The following is a 17571-nucleotide window of genomic DNA, read 5'->3' as shown; positions in this document are numbered from 1 at the left end:
TACCCCCATTTGTGAGGGTCGGGGTTTTCCTTTAAAGTCCCATGCAAATCAATGGAAAATGTATGTTCCCACATAACTTCTGTACGCCTGGAGATATTTCAATAATACCCGCTATACATATTACTTATATGCCAAATAAAAATATATAACAGTTAAATTAACCCTTACCAACACCCTTATATAAAAGATGGGTATATTTATATTACTATGATTTTCCTCCCCAAAAGGTTAAGATAGGAAGACCGGGCAACGCCGGGTATTCAGCTAGTAATAGTATAAAATGTTTTCGGTTATTATTAAGCTAGATGTGTTGATGTTGATGTTGATGTTGATGTGTTAGATGTGAAGTTAGATGTGTTTAAAAAACTAACAATTTCAATAAGAAATGAAACCTTTGCAAAATATAACATTTTTTATTAAAAAAAAAAAAAATTAGGACATTAACTTCTGAAGCTCTGTCACCTCATCCATTTGCCATTACTCTCTGCGTCAGGTTTTTCATGGCAGCTTGTTTCACCTCTAGCTTTTTTAGAACTGTTAGGATATAAGAAAAAAACATTTGGATTTCAAAGACCGTTACGAAAGATTATTTTCAGCCATAAAAATAATAAAGTCTGACTTAAGAGACTCTATGAAAGAGGATCTGGCAGAGGCAATTCTCTTCCTTAGAACTCTACATTGCATTTATTTGCATTTGCTAAGCCTAGAACTACATTTCAAGATTAATATAAACCATTTCTAGGTTTTTCATATTTTTTTTTTGGTTCATTATAGATAAGCTTTGTTTTTGTTCTAAAACAGACAAATAATGTGGTCTGTATTTTTGAACTGTTAAAGATCATGTTCCTGATGTTTAAGCCTGCTGCTACTATCCAGTCACTTGATTGTTTTCATTGTGTTTGTCTTTTGCTTAAACTGTGCAATACAGTAGACTGTTGGCTTCCCAGCCAGTAGTCCTGTGGTAGTTTGCGTTTCTTTCCCTCAAGGAATCTATAAAATACATTCGCATATTAATACAGAGGAGTCTGAGTCGGGGAGTCGGGGAGTCGGAGTCTGAAGTACATAAAACTGAGGAGTCGGAGTCGAAAAATTTATCTACCGACTCCACAGCCCTGCTTTAAATGCTGTCCATTTTTAGAGCTACATTTTATTGTTGAAATTTTATTAATCTCTGTGCACATATTTACCCTCCTGATTGATGGTAAAATTAACCGTCTCATCCTGCTCCTCTTCCTCGTCACCCACTACTCCACCAGAAGTTTCGGGGGGGGGGGGTGCAGCTCCTCCTCTTGCTCCTCCACAGGAACTGGGGGTGGTGATGTGGATGGCCCTGGCTGCTCCTCCTCATCCCTCTCCTCCTCTTCCACATCCTCCTCCTGCTCCTCCTCTGCGGCCTGTCGCCTTGTGCGCTTGGGGCGCACAGTTGGTAGCGGAGCTCTTATAATAACACAATGTTCATATATTATAAAAATGTTTTCTAATGACGTATGCAAATTCTGTGTACTCTACTGTATTGTATATGAATACAAATTAATTTATATAGACAGTTAACCAATGGGACAATGTTATATTAAAGGGTCTTGTGGGCACTACAGGGGACTGAGCGTGAGCTGGGCTGCCACCATGGTAAAATGAGCTGTTTTTGTCTCCTTTGTTTTGTTCAGACGATCTCATGTTAAAAAAAAGGACTTGATGGAGTACACAGGATTACTATAACAACCCCACGCCTAACACAGGAATTTAGTGGGAATCTATATATATAAAACTCAACGTGTGTGTGCATGTATGTATGTATGTTCCACCATCACGTCCAAATGGCTAAAGATATTTACATGAAACTTGGCACACAGGTTACTTATATGTCAGCCACAAATATAGGATTGGTGGTTTAACCCTTACCCACCCCCATTTGCCTTGGTCAGGGTTTTTCTTTAAAGTCCCATTCAACTCTATGGGAAATACATGTTATTTCATAACAGCTGTAGATATTTCGATAACACTTGGTCACATGTTATCTATACGTCCACTTAAAGTATAGGATCGTTAATTTATCCCTTAACTAACCCCATTGGTGAGGGTCGGGCTTTTTGTTTAAAGTCCCATGCAAAGCAATGGGAAAAGTATGTTCCCACATAACTTCTGTGTTCCTGTCTGCTGTCCCATGTTTTTTTCCAACAGTACTATGAATACCTTGGCTGGTGGTGATATATGTTACAACAACATGGCGTCTTGGTTAACAACATCTGACCTTACATTAATTACATATGACCTTACATAACTGTCCCCAAGGGACCCGGGCTGGCTCAACGCGATTGCCACTGCGCTGACAAGCCATTCACCTCTGCAGCTAGGGGTTCGGATCCCGCTCTCGGCTACATGTGAATTGAGTTTGGTGGTCTCAGCTCGGCCCCCGGTGGGTGTGCTATGCGAGGTAAGCCTGCGCTTAGTATGCCCACCTCCCTCCCACAAAAACCACCACACTTACACACGCACTCTGACCATGCGGTCTCTAAAAAGAGAGGCGAAGGACTAACGGGGCTGGTTGAGCGGGCAAATCCTCTCACTCCCTTATAGGGAGTCCCTCTGCCCCGTTGGGCTTCGAAGCGGAGCAGGTAGGACGGTTTGTGTGGGAGGACCCCCTCACACCCGCCATTGCCACCCGGGGCATGGAGAAAGGTGGCAGATTACCTCTGGGGGAGGCCTGCCTACTCCCAACTCCTGCAGTCCGGCTCCTCTCTCGAGTACACGCACAAAATACACTTTAGGGGAAAAAAAACATAACTGTGACCAATAACTTACCAGGATGATATTTATTCCGGATACGCCTGACCCGGTTCATCTGGCGCCTCTTCAGGTCGGACCACTTTTTGAGGATCGCCATGCGAGTGTGTTCTTCGCCTAGTTCCTCAATCAGGGAGCTTATAACTCCCTGTTTTTCTTGCTGCCTCCGCAGCTCATCGTATCCTGTTTCCAGGAACTTCTGCAAGATGAAGAACACAGTATATTGTAATACTTTTGTTGACAGCCTTATGGATATATGACGTAAATGTATGCTATTCAACAATTGGAAGCATTCTCGCCTTATTAATCAATGACAGGGGTAACATGACAGATTTTATATCCTGCCATTTCGGTCGCCACCTTTTTTACATAAATATAGCAGCCATTATCATTTGCATAATTATGAATATATTATTAACAACACAGGATACACGTATAGGGGAGATATGCGTTGCTAACTCTTTTCCCTGTCAGGAGCCTAACGCCCCGGGGGGTCAGAGACGGGACCTTTTCGGAGGACCACTGACGTATGCAACCGTCGCAGTTTTTTGTGATGTCACTCTTTAGGTGTGTGCAAATTTTTCCTTGCACCGGGTGGAGTTTTTGGGTTGTGTTTTGCACGCCACAGGCTTTTCAACAGAAAATAACCAGCTGGAGGCAGAATGGTTGCAAAACACTACGGGTTTGTTACCTAACTCTGGGTTTCAAGACCAGTCCACCTCCAGCTGTTGCAAAACTACTACTCCCATCAGCCACGGTCTGTCAGTGCATGCTAAGAATTTTACTTTTGCTGCATCTAGGGTGCCACAGTTTAGAGACCCGTGCATAAAGGCCTGAAAAATGTGGGCCTGCAGAACTTACAATACTAGAAGTGCCAGCATTCCCAGGCATGCTGGAAGTTGTAGTTCTGCAACATCTAAAGGGCAATATGTATTCGAACGTCCTTGGGCCTTGAGGACACTGAAGTCAGGACGTTCGCATACGTCCTATGTCCAATAAAATGTTAAATTCATTATGCTAAATAACAAGGAAAAGTGCCTAAATACACATTTGCCAACCAGGGTGTCTGCAGCTGTCCAGGCATGCTGGGACTTGTAGTTTTGTAAAAGCAGGAGACACATTTTTTGTGAAATACTAATATCTGATCATATATACTAACTTTTAAACTAGACTAAAATGCAGTTGAAGATAATGAAATAACAGTGGTCAAAATACTTACACAAATCAGCAACTTTTCCTCAGATACAGTGAAATTACTTCCAACCATCTTGCTCTGCGATTGCGTTGCGATCATAAAGTTGGAAACTGGCAAGGGTCCAGGAAATGGTCGCGTGTTGTTCGCGTGTTGATTGCGCTGCTTGGACCGAGATGGGTCCATATGGCTTCGGCTGTATGGACCACAGTAACTCTTTTCCCTGTCAGGAGCCTAACGCCCCGGGGGGTCAGAGACGGGACCTTTTCGGAGGACCACTGACGTATGCAACCGTCGCAGTTTTTTGTGATGTCACTCTTTAGGTGTGTGCAAATTTTTCCTTGCACCGGGTGGAGTTTTTGGGTTGTGTTTTGCACGCCACAGGCTTTTCAACAGAAAATAACCAGCTGGAGGCAGAATGGTTGCAAAACACTACGGGTTTGTTACCTAACTCTGGGTTTCAAGACCAGTCCACCTCCAGCTGTTGCAAAACTACTACTCCCATCAGCCACGGTCTGTCAGTGCATGCTAAGAATTTTACTTTTGCTGCATCTAGGGTGCCACAGTTTAGAGACCCGTGCATAAAGGCCTGAAAAATGTGGGCCTGCAGAACTTACAATACTAGAAGTGCCAGCATTCCCAGGCATGCTGGAAGTTGTAGTTCTGCAACATCTAAAGGGCAATATGTATTCGAACGTCCTTGGGCCTTGAGGACACTGAAGTCAGGACGTTCGCATACGTCCTATGTCCAAAAAAATGTTAAATTCATTATGCTAAATAACAAGGAAAAGTGCCTAAATACACATTTGCCAACCAGGGTGTCTGCAGCTGTCCAGGCATGCTGGGACTTGTAGTTTTGTAAAAGCAGGAGACACATTTTTTGTGAAATACTAATATCTGAACATATATACTAACTTTTAAACTAGAATAAAATGCAGTTGAAGATGATGAAATAACAGTGGTCAAAATACTTACACAAATCAGCAACTTTTCCTCAGACTTAGTGAAATTGCTTCCAACCATGTTGCTGTGTGATTGCGCTGCGATCATAAGTTGGAAACTGGCAAGGCTCCAGGAAATGGTCGCGTGTTGTTCGCGCGCATGCGCGATCGAAAAATCGCAATATGTTTTTTGGTTAAAATATCATACATATTCGATTTCAGAGTGCTGCTACAGCAGTTTTCGAAATATCTGCAATCGCATTCGCATTTTGTGAAATTGCGTTAAAATATCTCGAATATTCGATTTCAGAGTGAGCCAATCAGAGCGCTCCTCCAGCATATCTCGAAATTGCGCAATAAATATCGCATTCGCATGTTGCGATATTTCGATAAAATATCAGGAATATTCTGAGCCAATCAGAGCGCTCCTCCAGCATATCTCGAAATTGCGCAATAAATATCGCATTCGCATGTTGCGATATTTCGATAAAATATCACGAATATTCTGAGCCAATCAGAGTGCTCCTCCAGCATATCTCGAAATTGCGCAATAAATATCGCATTCGCATGTTGCGATATTTCGATAAAATATCACGAATATTCTGAGCCAATCAGAGCGCTCCTCCAGCATATCTCGAAATTGCGCAATAAATATCGCATTCGCATGTTGCCATATTTCGATAAAATATCACGAATATTCTGAGCCAATCAGAGCGCTCCTACCGCAGTTATAAAAAAATCGCAATTATTTTCGCATTCGCAATAGCGAAAAATCGCAATCAATTAATTTCGATAAAATATCACGAATATTCGAATTTAGCGAATATATCTCGAATATTCGAATATATATTCGAGATATATCGCGAAATCGAATATGGCATATTCTGCTCAACACTAGTGAGCAAGAGATGCAGCCAATGAGGGGGTTTAGTGATTAGCAGTGGACAAGGGGCACCTTTGTGAGCAGTGGAAAAGGGGGTGCAGAGGTGAGTGGTGGATGAAGGGATGCAATTTTGAGTAATGGACAAGGTGGTGAACGGTGAAAAAGGAGGTTCAGAGATGAGTGGTGAAGGAGGTGGTGAAAGTGGTGAGCAGTGGATGAGGAAATGCAAAGGTGAGCCAAGGAGGTGAAAATGTAACAGGTGAGCTAGGGGTGCACAGGTGAACAGTAGAAAAGGGGGGAAAGGGGAGTTTTTCCTTAAGGGCTAAGTTCACCTTTTGGAACATGTTACATGTTACACCTGTATTTAGGACATAACATGTAACATGCTCCAGCTCCTGCCCCCATCTTTCCCTGACTACCTTCCACTGTGACAGCAGGTGAGGAATCCTTTCCCACACCACCCCTGTCACATTTAAAATCCACACAAACATCCGTATAATTACTTTACAGCTATCTGTGAATGAAGAAACTGCAATCCTATCTACCACCGCTGCAGATAGCTTATAGTTTTCAATGAACTGCGTGAGTACAGAAAAAGGATGCTCATAGTCCATTCACTCTTCTGACAGCTTTCAAACATGCAGAGATACGAGCAGAAAGCTGGATAGGGAGTGTACAGGAGCCTGACATTGCACCCGCAATCCACTGATTGCAAGTGCAAGGCTTTGCAGGCTCTGTATAAATATGCACAATTATATATTTTTTCCTAAAAGGTGAACTTGTCCTTTAAGATAGGGAGTTTTTTTTATTTTTAAGAGTCCAATTTTTACAGATGGAATGCCTTTGACTGGGGGAGATTTTGCTTACTTTGGGAGAGAGTTTGGCTACTTTTGTTGGGGTGGCTTTTTGCCTATATGCCAGTACTATGGCACACTGCTGTGTATTAAAAATATGTTCCCACCTTTCCTGACCCCAAAAAAATGGGTTCAGACGCAAAAATGTCCACATTTCAGACGCAAAACACGGCTAAACGCAGCAAAATGTACCGGTGTTTTTTCGCAATTTCGTTTATAAGCTTTTTTAAAGGTGACCTATTTTTTTACATTAGAAATCTCAAAAATGATGGCAAATGATGAAAAACCATTAAACAAATATATAAAACAACTGTAATTGCTTGTAAAAAATCCTAAGGAAAAACCAGAGGAAAACACTGCGCTAATAATTGATGAAAAATATATATAGTGGTAAGTGACAAAAGCAGCTGGTACCTATTGCTCTAAATACCCAAAGCAAAAAAACGTACAACAAAAAAAGAAGGTACAGCGCTGATGTGAATGAAATAAGTTATGAATAAACCAAATAAATTATGAAAAATACTCAGTGACTTGATGAACAAAACAAATTAATGATGTGATGAAAAAGTTCAAAAAAATGTCCAAAAGTGAAAGGTGAATATGCTGATCCTCCACCAACCAATAATTGAATGTGATTGATAAAAAATAGCAAATATAAATCAGTGAAAAAGAGAGTCCAATGGTAAAAGCAAACAAAATTCTTAATCTTCCACCAAGAGAAAACACCCGTGTGATGGTATTCCAATCTGCTTACCAGATTCACTGACCGTAATTGCGGTCAGATAGAGCCCAGAGATCTTTTAAAGTCTTCTCAAGTGGACTATATGACTGCAGGTTACACAGATCGAATCGTCTACTGCTCCAAAACTCCAGATAAAATAAGGATGCGCTCATATGTTCAAAGAGAAAAAACGAGAAATAGCTCCATGGTGAAGTACTGTATGTAAGGATGGTTTATTAAGGAAATAATTGCACTTACAATTCAGTTGATATAAACAGGCTTGTCATGGATCCCAGCGCATGCAGCGCGTACTGGCAATCGAATCCTGGTGGCTGTGTTCAGTGTGTATAGCTCTCTCCGTACGAGCGATGACAAGGTACGCTTTAGGCCACTCCTACGTACGTTTCGTCGTAAGACGTCGTCGGGGAAGGACCAATAGCGCGCCGGCCATCGCTAGAGCATTATATAATGCACTATATAATGCTCTAGCGATGGCCGGCGCGCTATTGGTCCTTCCCCGACGACGTCTTACGACGAAACGTACGTAGGAGTGGCCTAAAGCGTACCTTGTCATCGCTCGTACGGAGAGAGCTATACACACTGAACACAGCCACCAGGATTCGATTGCCAGTACGCGCTGCATGCGCTGGGATCCATGACAAGCCTGTTTATATCAACTGAATTGTAAGTGCAATTATTTCCTTAATAAACCATCCTTACATACAGTACTTCACCATGGAGCTATTTCTCGTTTTTTCTCTTTGAACATATGAGCGCATCCTTATTTTATCTGGAGTTTTGGAGCAGTAGACGATTCGATCTGTGTAACCTGCAGTCATATAGTCCACTTGAGAGGACTTTAAAAGATCTCTGGGCTCTATCTGACCGCAATTACGGTCAGTGAATCTGGTAAGCAGATTGGAATACCATCACACGGGTTTTCTCTTGGTGGAAGATTAAGAATTTCGTTTGCTTTTACCATTGGACTCTCTTTTTCACTGATTTATATTTGCTATTTTTTATCAATCACATTCAATTATTGGTTGGTGGAGGATCAGCATATTCACCTTTCACTTTTGGACATTTTTTTGAACTTTTTCATCACATCATTAATTTGTTTTGTTCATCAAGTCACTGAGTATTTTTCATAATTTATTTGGTTTATTCATAACTTATTTCATTCACATCAGCGCTGTACCAACTGTAATTGCTTGCATTGCATTGTGGACACTCCACAACTTGTGGCAGGTGGACAATCCACAATTTGTGGCAAGTGGACAATTCACAACTTGTGGCAAGTGGACAATTCACAACTTGTGGCAGGTGACATGGCAAGTGGACAATCCACAAGTGGACAATCCACAACTTGTGGCAGGTGATGTGGACAGTGGACAATCCCCAACTTGTGGCAGGTGACGTGGCCACTGAACATAGCAAAAGTGCGGACCCGGTCTCTGAACCCCATTAAAGTCTATGGGACCCTAATTTAAAAAATCAAAAGTCCCCTATTTGAAGGCTCAGATGTAAGTTATTGGCCATAAAAAGGGAAGGGGAGCTGGGGAACTTTCTCTCAATTGGATTTAGGTCTGAACATTGACTGGCCATTGTAACACATGAATATGCTTTGATCTAAACCATTTCATTGCAGCTCTGGCTGTATGTTTAGGGTTATTGTCCTGCTGGAAGGTGAACTTCCACCCCAGTCTCTAACAGGTTTTCTTCTAAGATTGCCCTGTGTTTGGCTCCATCCATCTTTCTATCAACTCTGAATAGCTTCCCTGTCCCTGCTGAATAAAAGCATCCCCACAACATGATGCTGCCACCACCATGTTTTACGGTGGGGATAGTGTGTTCAGGGTGATGTGCAGTTTTTTGCCACACATAGGCCCGGATTCTTGAAACACTTACGCTGACGTATCTCTATATACGCCGCGTAAGTGCACAGATGCGCCGTCGTATCTATGCGCCTAAATCTCAATGCAAGATATGCCTGAAATGTGGCTTTATCGGACCAACGTAAGTTTCCTACGCCGTCGGATCATGGGCGCATATTTACGCTGGCCGCAAGGGGCGCTTCCATTGATTTACGTGTCGAATATGCAAATGACCGAGATACGCCGATTCACGAACGTACTTGCGCCCGTCGCAGTAGTATACGCCGTTTACGTAAGGCATACGTCCGGCGTAAAGTTATTCCACCTATAGGAGGCGCATCCCATGCAAAGGTATAGACGAAGGAACAGCCGTCGTATTTTACGTCGTTTACGTAGTACTACGTGAATAGGGCTGGGCGTAGGTTACGTTCAGTGATTTGACGTATCTTAGGCGTTCGCTCCGACGTGATTCTGAGCATGCACACTGGGAAGTATCCACGGGACGGCGCATGCGCCGTTCGTTCGGCCCTTCATTTGCATGGGGTCACGGTTAATTTAAATGTATCACGCCCACTACCTTCCTACTTTGAATTAAGCGGGCTTACGCCGGCCAATTTACATTACGCTGGCGCAACGTAGGGAGCGAGTGCTTTGTGAATACTCTGCTTGCCTCTCTGGGATACGTCGGCGTAGCGCATATGAGATGTGCATATGAGATGCGCATATGAGATGGCCCATAGTGTTTTGCTTTTAGGCCAAAAAGTTACATTTTGATCTCATCTGACAAGAGCACCTTCTTCCACATGTTTTCTGTGTCCCCCGTGGCTTCTTACAAACTGCAAACAGGACATTTATGGCTTTCTTATAACAATGGCCTTCTTCTTGCCACTCTTCCATAAAGGCCAGATTTGTGGAGTGCACGACTAATAGTTGTCCTGTGGACAAATTCTCCAACCTGAGCTGTGGATCTCTGTAGCTCCTCCAGAGTTACCATAGGCCTCTTGGCTGCTTCTCTGATTAATGCTCTCCTTGCCTAGCCTGTCAATTTAGGTGGACAGACATGTCTTGGTAGGTTTGCAGTTGTGCCATACTCTTTCCATTTTCGGATGATAGATTGAATAGTGCTCCATGAGATGTTTAAAGCTTGGGATATTTTTATAAAACCTAACCTTAAACTTCTCCACAACTTTATTCCTGACCTGTCTGGTGTGTTCCTTGGTCTTCATGATGGGCTGATAGGCACTGGTAGGCAGCACTGATGGGTGGCACTGATATGTAGCACTGATGGGGTGAGAGAGAGATTTGGAAGTAAACGATATTGCATCCTTCTTTATTGATATCCATTGGAGATGGATGAACAGGAGCCCACCATTAATACAGTCTCTCTTGTTCAGGCAGAGACTAATGCCGCGTACACACGGTCGTTTTTCTGCATGAAAAAAAATTACGTTTTTAAAAACGTCATTTAAAATCATCGTGTGTGGGCTTCACATCGTTTTTCGGCTTCTGAAAAACGGCAAAAAAAAATTCGAACATGCGGCATTTTTTAACGTCGTTTTTAAAAATGTCGTTTTTCGGGTTGTAAAAAATGATCGTGTGTGGGCTAAAACGACGTTTTAAACCCGTGCATGCCCAGAAGCGAGTTATGAGATGGGAGCGCTCGTTCTGGTAAAACTACCATTCATAATGGAGTAAGCACATTCATCACGCTGTAACAGACAAAAAAGCTTGACAAGGAATCAGCTAAAAGCAGCCCAAAGGCGAATAGAACTTCCCCTTCAGAGTGCCGTCGTACGTGTTGTACGTCACCAAGCTTTGTTCATCATTTTTCAAAAACAATGGTGTGTGGGCAACATCATTTTTAATGATGAAGTTGGAAAAACTTCGGGCCAGATCCACAAAAGAGATACGCCGACTTAACTCGAGTTTTCTAAATTTACACGGCGTGTATCTTTGCGCCCGATCCTCAAAATGAGAAGCGCCTGAAATTCCGGCTTTTCCGTCCTACCTAAAATAATTACACCGGCGCATTCTCGGACGCAAATTACGCTAGGCACGCCGCTTTTTTTGATAGGCAAAGATGCAAATGAGGGAGATAGGGCGATCCACAGAATTAAGTGTGTGCGCCGTAGATTACGCCCTGTGCACACCTGTTAGTTTCCCGGTGGGAATTTACACTTTATAAAAGCAGCCCTAATTTTACACATGCCGTCTGAATGTCTGCTGAAGCAACACCATTGAGGAAGAGCTCAGCACACACACACTTTCAGGACTACAATCTGTCTGCCAAAATGCCAGGACCATCAATGATCCTAGCTGCATTAGTGTCTTTAGAGGCGCAAAGAAGGAGGAGGGCACAGAGGAGGAGGAGGAGGAGGGCACATGAGAGGGTATACCGCCCACGCCAAGATGTGTTTGGCATGCCTGCTTCTGAGGTATTCCGCAACTTCAGATTTAACCGTGAGGCCATCCTGGAATTAACCACAATACTTCAGGATGATCTCACCAGCCCAACACAACGCTCCCATGCACTGCAGCCACTCATCAAAGTACTGGCAACTCTGCATTTTCTTGCCACTGGCTCTTTCCAACGCACAAGTGGAGGCGTGGCTGGGATGGCACAATCCTCCATGAGCAGGTGTGTGCACCAAGTGGTCCCTGCAATCCTGCGGCGCATGGGAAATCAATTTCAAAAACCCACCCAGGAGGACCAGCGTTTGAAGACCATGACCATGACAGACTTCTATCACATTGCCAGATTCCCACGCACCATCGGGGCCATTGATTGTACAACCCCCCCATGATACTGAGCACATGTTCCGGAATCGTAAAGGCTGGCATTCCATAAATGTGCAGGTGATCGTAGATGCCCATGGCCTCATCTGGCACGTCTGTGCTAAATTTCCGGGATCCTGCCATGACAGCTATATTTTCCGGCAGACCCAGATCTCCAGAGATTTGGACCAGAACATGTATGGAGACAGCTGGCTGATTGGTGAGTGACATGTGATGCTGACATCACAAGGGGCACATGCATGACTAATATCCTCCTGTCTTTTCCCTTACAGGTGACTCTGGATATGCCCTGGGACCTCACATGATGACCCCATTCAGAAACCCCCAAACCCCAGGAGAGCAACGCTACAACCAGGCGCACATACGTACCCGGGGAGTGGTTGAACGTACATTTGGGCTTATGAAGTCCCGCTTCAGATGCCTGGATAAGTCTGGGGGTACACTGCTGTATTCCCCAGACTTTGTGTGCCAAATAATTGGGGCATGTTGTATACTCCACAACTTTGCCCTGAGAAGGGGACTGCATATTGACTTATGTGATGACCTGACCCCCGACCCAGGCAATACCCCCCCAACCAACTCTACCCGGTCTGCTGAGGGCACAGCAGCCAGGAGACGCCTTGCAGAAGGCATTTTTTCCCAGTAAACGTACATGAATAATGTCACAATAAGAATGTATCTTTTCCCTGTAAATGCACATCAATAAAGTCACAATGATAATGCATGAATGCACACCACTGTGGTCCCTAGCACAGACACATCACATGCACATCGAATTGGATTAGATCCAAGTCCCCCCCCCTTTGGGACTTGGGAGCAGTAACGCCACGCCACGGCTCCAATTATGTCACTGTGCATTCATACACCATTCAGGAACCTGGGATTGCACTTCTCCCTGGTCCTGGGGATCCCTACTCCACCAAAACTGAGGGTGACACCCTTAATTTATCAGGAATGCCACCCCCCCACATTCACACATCATTCACACACATAAATCAAATCATAAGTACAGAAGACCAAATTAAATAATAATAAAAAAAAAAAAATGCATAAACAAAAAAACAAAAGTATCCCTGCTAATTATTTAGCGGCGGCGATTGCTACGCCTTGGCTGGGCAGGGGCACGGGCACGGGCAGGGGCACGGCCACGGCCACGCCGTCGCGGAGGATGTCCATTGGGGGGGGTGAGCTGGGGAAGGAGGAGCCTCCTGGGGGGGGTGAGCTGGGGAAGAAGGAGCCTCCTGGGGGGGTGAGCTGGGGAAGGAGGAGCCGCCCCTGCTGGCCAGACCTAGTATTGTCCTGCACAGCCTGGGTCAGGGCACTCAGCTCATGGGCCACGCGTGTTGTGGCGGTCTGTATGTCGTTCAAACATGTAATGACCGCCGTTGAGTTGGTGGCCACATCACCGAGTGCCTCCATCATTTCACCCTGGCTGTGCTCCATCTGGGTAATTTTTTCAAGTATTTTCCCAAGAGTGCGGGTCTGCCGGGCATTGTCCTTCACCACACTGGCCGACAGACGCTCGCCCACAGCCACGGTCTCCTGGGTTGGCCCCCTGGCTGCCGCTGAGTCTTGCGGGCCTGGAGGAGGGGAGAGAGTGACCCTTGTGACTGGAGGCCTGTTGGGGGAGAAGTGGGAGGGGCTACCCCTGATGGTGGCCTGACTGGTGCCAGCCTCAGGGGTAGCCTCAGGGGAAGACTCAAAGGTCATCATATCAGTGGCCAGGAGGACTTCCCGGCCAATCTGCATATTTTCGTCCTCCTCCACCTCATCATCCTCCTCCCACTCATCCTCCTCCCCCTCAACCTCCTCCCCCTCAACCTCCTCATGAGGGGAGGTTTGGCCAATCCCCTCCCCTGGGGAATCCTGCCCTTCTTGGGACTCATCATCAGCCTGTCTTGGGGGTGGTGCAGCAGCCTGGCCCGATGGCCCTGCAACCTCCTGGCCTGCAACCTCCTGGCCTGCAACCTCCTGGCCATCTGTGGAGGACACAAAACAATCACATGTTTGAGGAACCACACACTTGGCACATCTCCCTTCCCCCACCCACACATGCTAATCAACAGAGAATAAACAAAAAAACCTACCTGTCCTCCTAGGAACATCTGACGTATAGCCAGGCAGGCCCACCACCTGCTGTGGGTGGAAACACTGGGCCACTGCCCATTCCTCCTCCGTCAGTCTGACTGGGCAGGGTCCCCCTCCTCCAGTGCCCCTGGTATGGGCGTCGATCCTTGCCATCTTATTCCGGACGACGCTCCTCAGATCATTTATTTTTTTCTGTATGCCAGCGGGGGTCCTGGTCTCCCCCCCCCCCCGCTGCATTGATCTGGTCCGTGATTTTTTTAATAAGCTGCCTCCTCCTGGCCGGGGTGGTGTTCTGGCTCTCAGGGCCATGCAGAAATCGCCCATATTTCACAATGCCCCGAGCAAGAATTTGCTTCTCTCCCAGGGTGAAATTAAGCTTCCTGCGTTTGGGGGGCATCACATACACCACCCAGCAACAACAAACACACCCGACAATCAATCTAGAATACACACCCAAAAACAAGACAAAAATATACACCACAAAAAACTAACAAAAATCTAAACACACAAGGACACAGCTAATAGTAATTCAAAAACAAACACGCACAAACAAAAAAACAAAAAACAAACACCAAAAAACAATCAGCAAAAACACTAACAAACAAATTAAATAAAGACACTTCGCAAAAACAAACAACAACTAGACTCTCCAACTCCTCAAACACTTTTCTCACAAACACAACTTACCAACACACAAACAAACAGAGCAGAAGCAAATTGCTCATGGAAGGGAAACAATGGGATATACTTTTGCAAGGGAAGTGTGTGTGTGGGGGGCTTTTTAGACACAGGGCGATCCTCAAACTAAGTACACTTGGCCTTTTACCTATCTCACTGATTGCGCCGAGACCAGTTCTGCACATGCCCAGTGAGGTCCCGATTCGTGCGCGCATGCGCAGTACGGCCGGCGCCTCATTTGCATGGGGTCACGGCTCATTACAATGAAGCACGCCCACTTCCTTCCCACTTGCAAAAACCCCGCCTTACGCCTCTGAATTTAAGTTACGCTGGCACAAATTTAGACGCAAATGCGCTGTGGATACGGCACTTACGACACCAACTTAGGGCAACGTAACTTAAATGACATAAGTTAGGACAAACTAAATTTGCACCGCTGGCTGAGGATCTGGCCCTTCGTTTTTTGGACATGCTGAAAAACGTCGTTTTTTTTCATGCCGAAAAACGACCATGTGTACGCGGCATCAGGAAGTGACACCTGACAAATTTAGAGTTATCTGAGCATTAGTTAGCTCAGAGTGATTGTGTTAATTGCTGGTTTCTGTTCCAGTTCAGCTGTGTTGTACATTTTTCCACTTGACCATAGGTGTCGCTGTCATCACAGGTCAAGGTTGGAAATGCAGCATGCTGGGTGCATTAAGTACCCCTTTCCCAGAAGCAGCCCAGTGGGAGTGTCCTTGCTGTTGTGCATTCTGGGAGAGGGTACTTAAGGGACAGACACCGTTTTCTAGGTCTCTCTGACCTGATGGCCCTCCTGGCCTAAGGTATGTCGTAGCAGTTCTTCTGCCTCGGGGCCTGCTGGCCCGAGGCTGCGTTACTGAGAGTAGGCCCACCAGTTTCTGGGGTCTACTGGTCTGTGGGTGGTCCTGTGCTGTCTTGCCTGTGGGGAGAAGCCGAGTAATTGGAGAAACCAGGGGAGGACTTTTCTCAGAGGACCGAGCAAAAAGGCTGGTATCTCAAGAAGAGCCTGGACACTCAATTGGAGGATGCATGCTGGCCATTTTTACCTCACAGTATCGCCGCAAGGCTGAAAAACTGGTACTGTGTAGCTGTTCTTGGACTTTGCAAAAGTTGTGTGGTTATACAGTTCTGTGGCAGAGGATTGTACAACAACTCTATTACATCCATCAAGTTTGTGGCAGAGACTTTTGACGGAGCATCGCACCGGCTGCTAGGTCAGTGAGAGAGGCCTATCTGGTGGTTGCTAGATCCAGTGTGGAAACTGTTTGTCCTCTGCATCCGAGAGAGAGTACCCGTGATCCACAAAACAAGGTATCTGAATCTCTCCTAACCCTCCATCCCTCTATCTGAAGTTTTGTTAATAAAAGCATTGGAAAAAGACTAAGGGCTAGATTCATATAGCCCGCCGTAAGTTTGTGCGGGCGGCCGTAACTTAGTGAGGCTGGGGCTGGATTCACAAAGAACCTGCGCCCTAAGTTACGGTGGCGTAGCGTACATCTGTTGGCGTAAGCGCGCCAAATTCAAATTGAGAAGAGGTGGGCGTGTTTTACTTAAATAAAACATGACCCCACGTAAATGACATTTCTCACGAACGGCGCATGCGCAGGCCGTGAACGTATCCCAGTGTGCATGCTCCTAATCACGTCGCAAATAGTCAATGCTGTCGAAGTGAACATAATTTACGCAAAGCCCTATTTGCAAACGACTTACGCAAACGACGTAAAATTTTCTAAATTCAACGCGGGAACGACGTCCATACATAACATTGGCTATGCCTCATATAGCAGGAGTAACGTACGTTTCTGAATCGGCGTATCCAGCTTATTTGCATATTCCATGCTGAAATCGACGGAAGCACCACCTAGCGGCCAGCGTAAAAATGCAGCCTAAGATACGACGGTGTAAGACACTTACGCCAGTCGGATCTTAGCCTAATTTCAGCGTATCTTGCTTTCTGAATACAGAAAGAAGATACGCCAGCGCAGCTTTGAATTTACATGGCATATCAATAGATACGCCAACGTAAATTCTTTCTGAATCTAGCCCTATGGCCCTGTACACACGAGGATCTCCGCTGGAAACGGTCCGCCGGAAGCATCCCGCTCGCCCCAGCGCCATCTTGGAAGAGGGCGAAAGGAACGGCGGCGTCATCATTGTGCTGCGTGCATGCGCATAGCGGCGGTAGGGGACGCGGCGGCGATGGAACAATTTGGGGGTGCCAGAAGGACCATAGAGCTCAGGGGGAGCTCAAACTTCATGCATAAGGGTACTAGACGAAAAGCAAAGCACTGTATGACAAATGTAAAGCTCTTTAGCTAACAGCCAAGCAAGAAGAAAAAAAGTTGTGAGCCACTGCAAAACATGAAGCTTCTTTAAAGCTTACCACATATGTGCCAGAATAGTCTTTGTGCCCCTGAGACCACCAGAACGGGGCTCCCTCCGTAAAAGCTCCTTTAGAGACTGTACAGGAGGGACTTCCAAACAGGAGAGGCTTGAACCTGCTGGGGCGATTGCGGTAAGAGGCATGCTGCGGTCGTCCAATCTTGTCAGGTGAGGATAAAAAAAGAGAATGGCGTGGGATGTCTACTCTTCAAATGTATAGCTAACCAATCCTGTCAGGTTGTGGGGGCGGAGTCACAACCCAGTGTGTGCTGCCATGAATGCGTCAGGAAAACAGGATATTTAAAACGGCTTACCTGTAAAATGCTTTTCTTGGAGTACACGTGGTGTATTCCAAGAAAA

General features: G+C 45.4%; 1 protein-coding gene across 1 annotated transcript in view; it reads right to left on the bottom strand.

Moving 5' to 3' along the window:
* LOC120936415 (alpha-1,4-N-acetylglucosaminyltransferase-like) overlaps positions 1–17571 on the bottom strand; it is a 142208-nt gene that overhangs the window by 75286 nt on the left and 49351 nt on the right. The window lies entirely within an intron of this gene.

This window comes from Rana temporaria, chromosome 4 (assembly GCF_905171775.1).
Source record: "Rana temporaria chromosome 4, aRanTem1.1, whole genome shotgun sequence".
Classification (NCBI taxonomy): Eukaryota; Metazoa; Chordata; class Amphibia; order Anura; family Ranidae; genus Rana; species Rana temporaria.
This window is presented reverse-complemented; position numbering and strand designations above follow the sequence as displayed.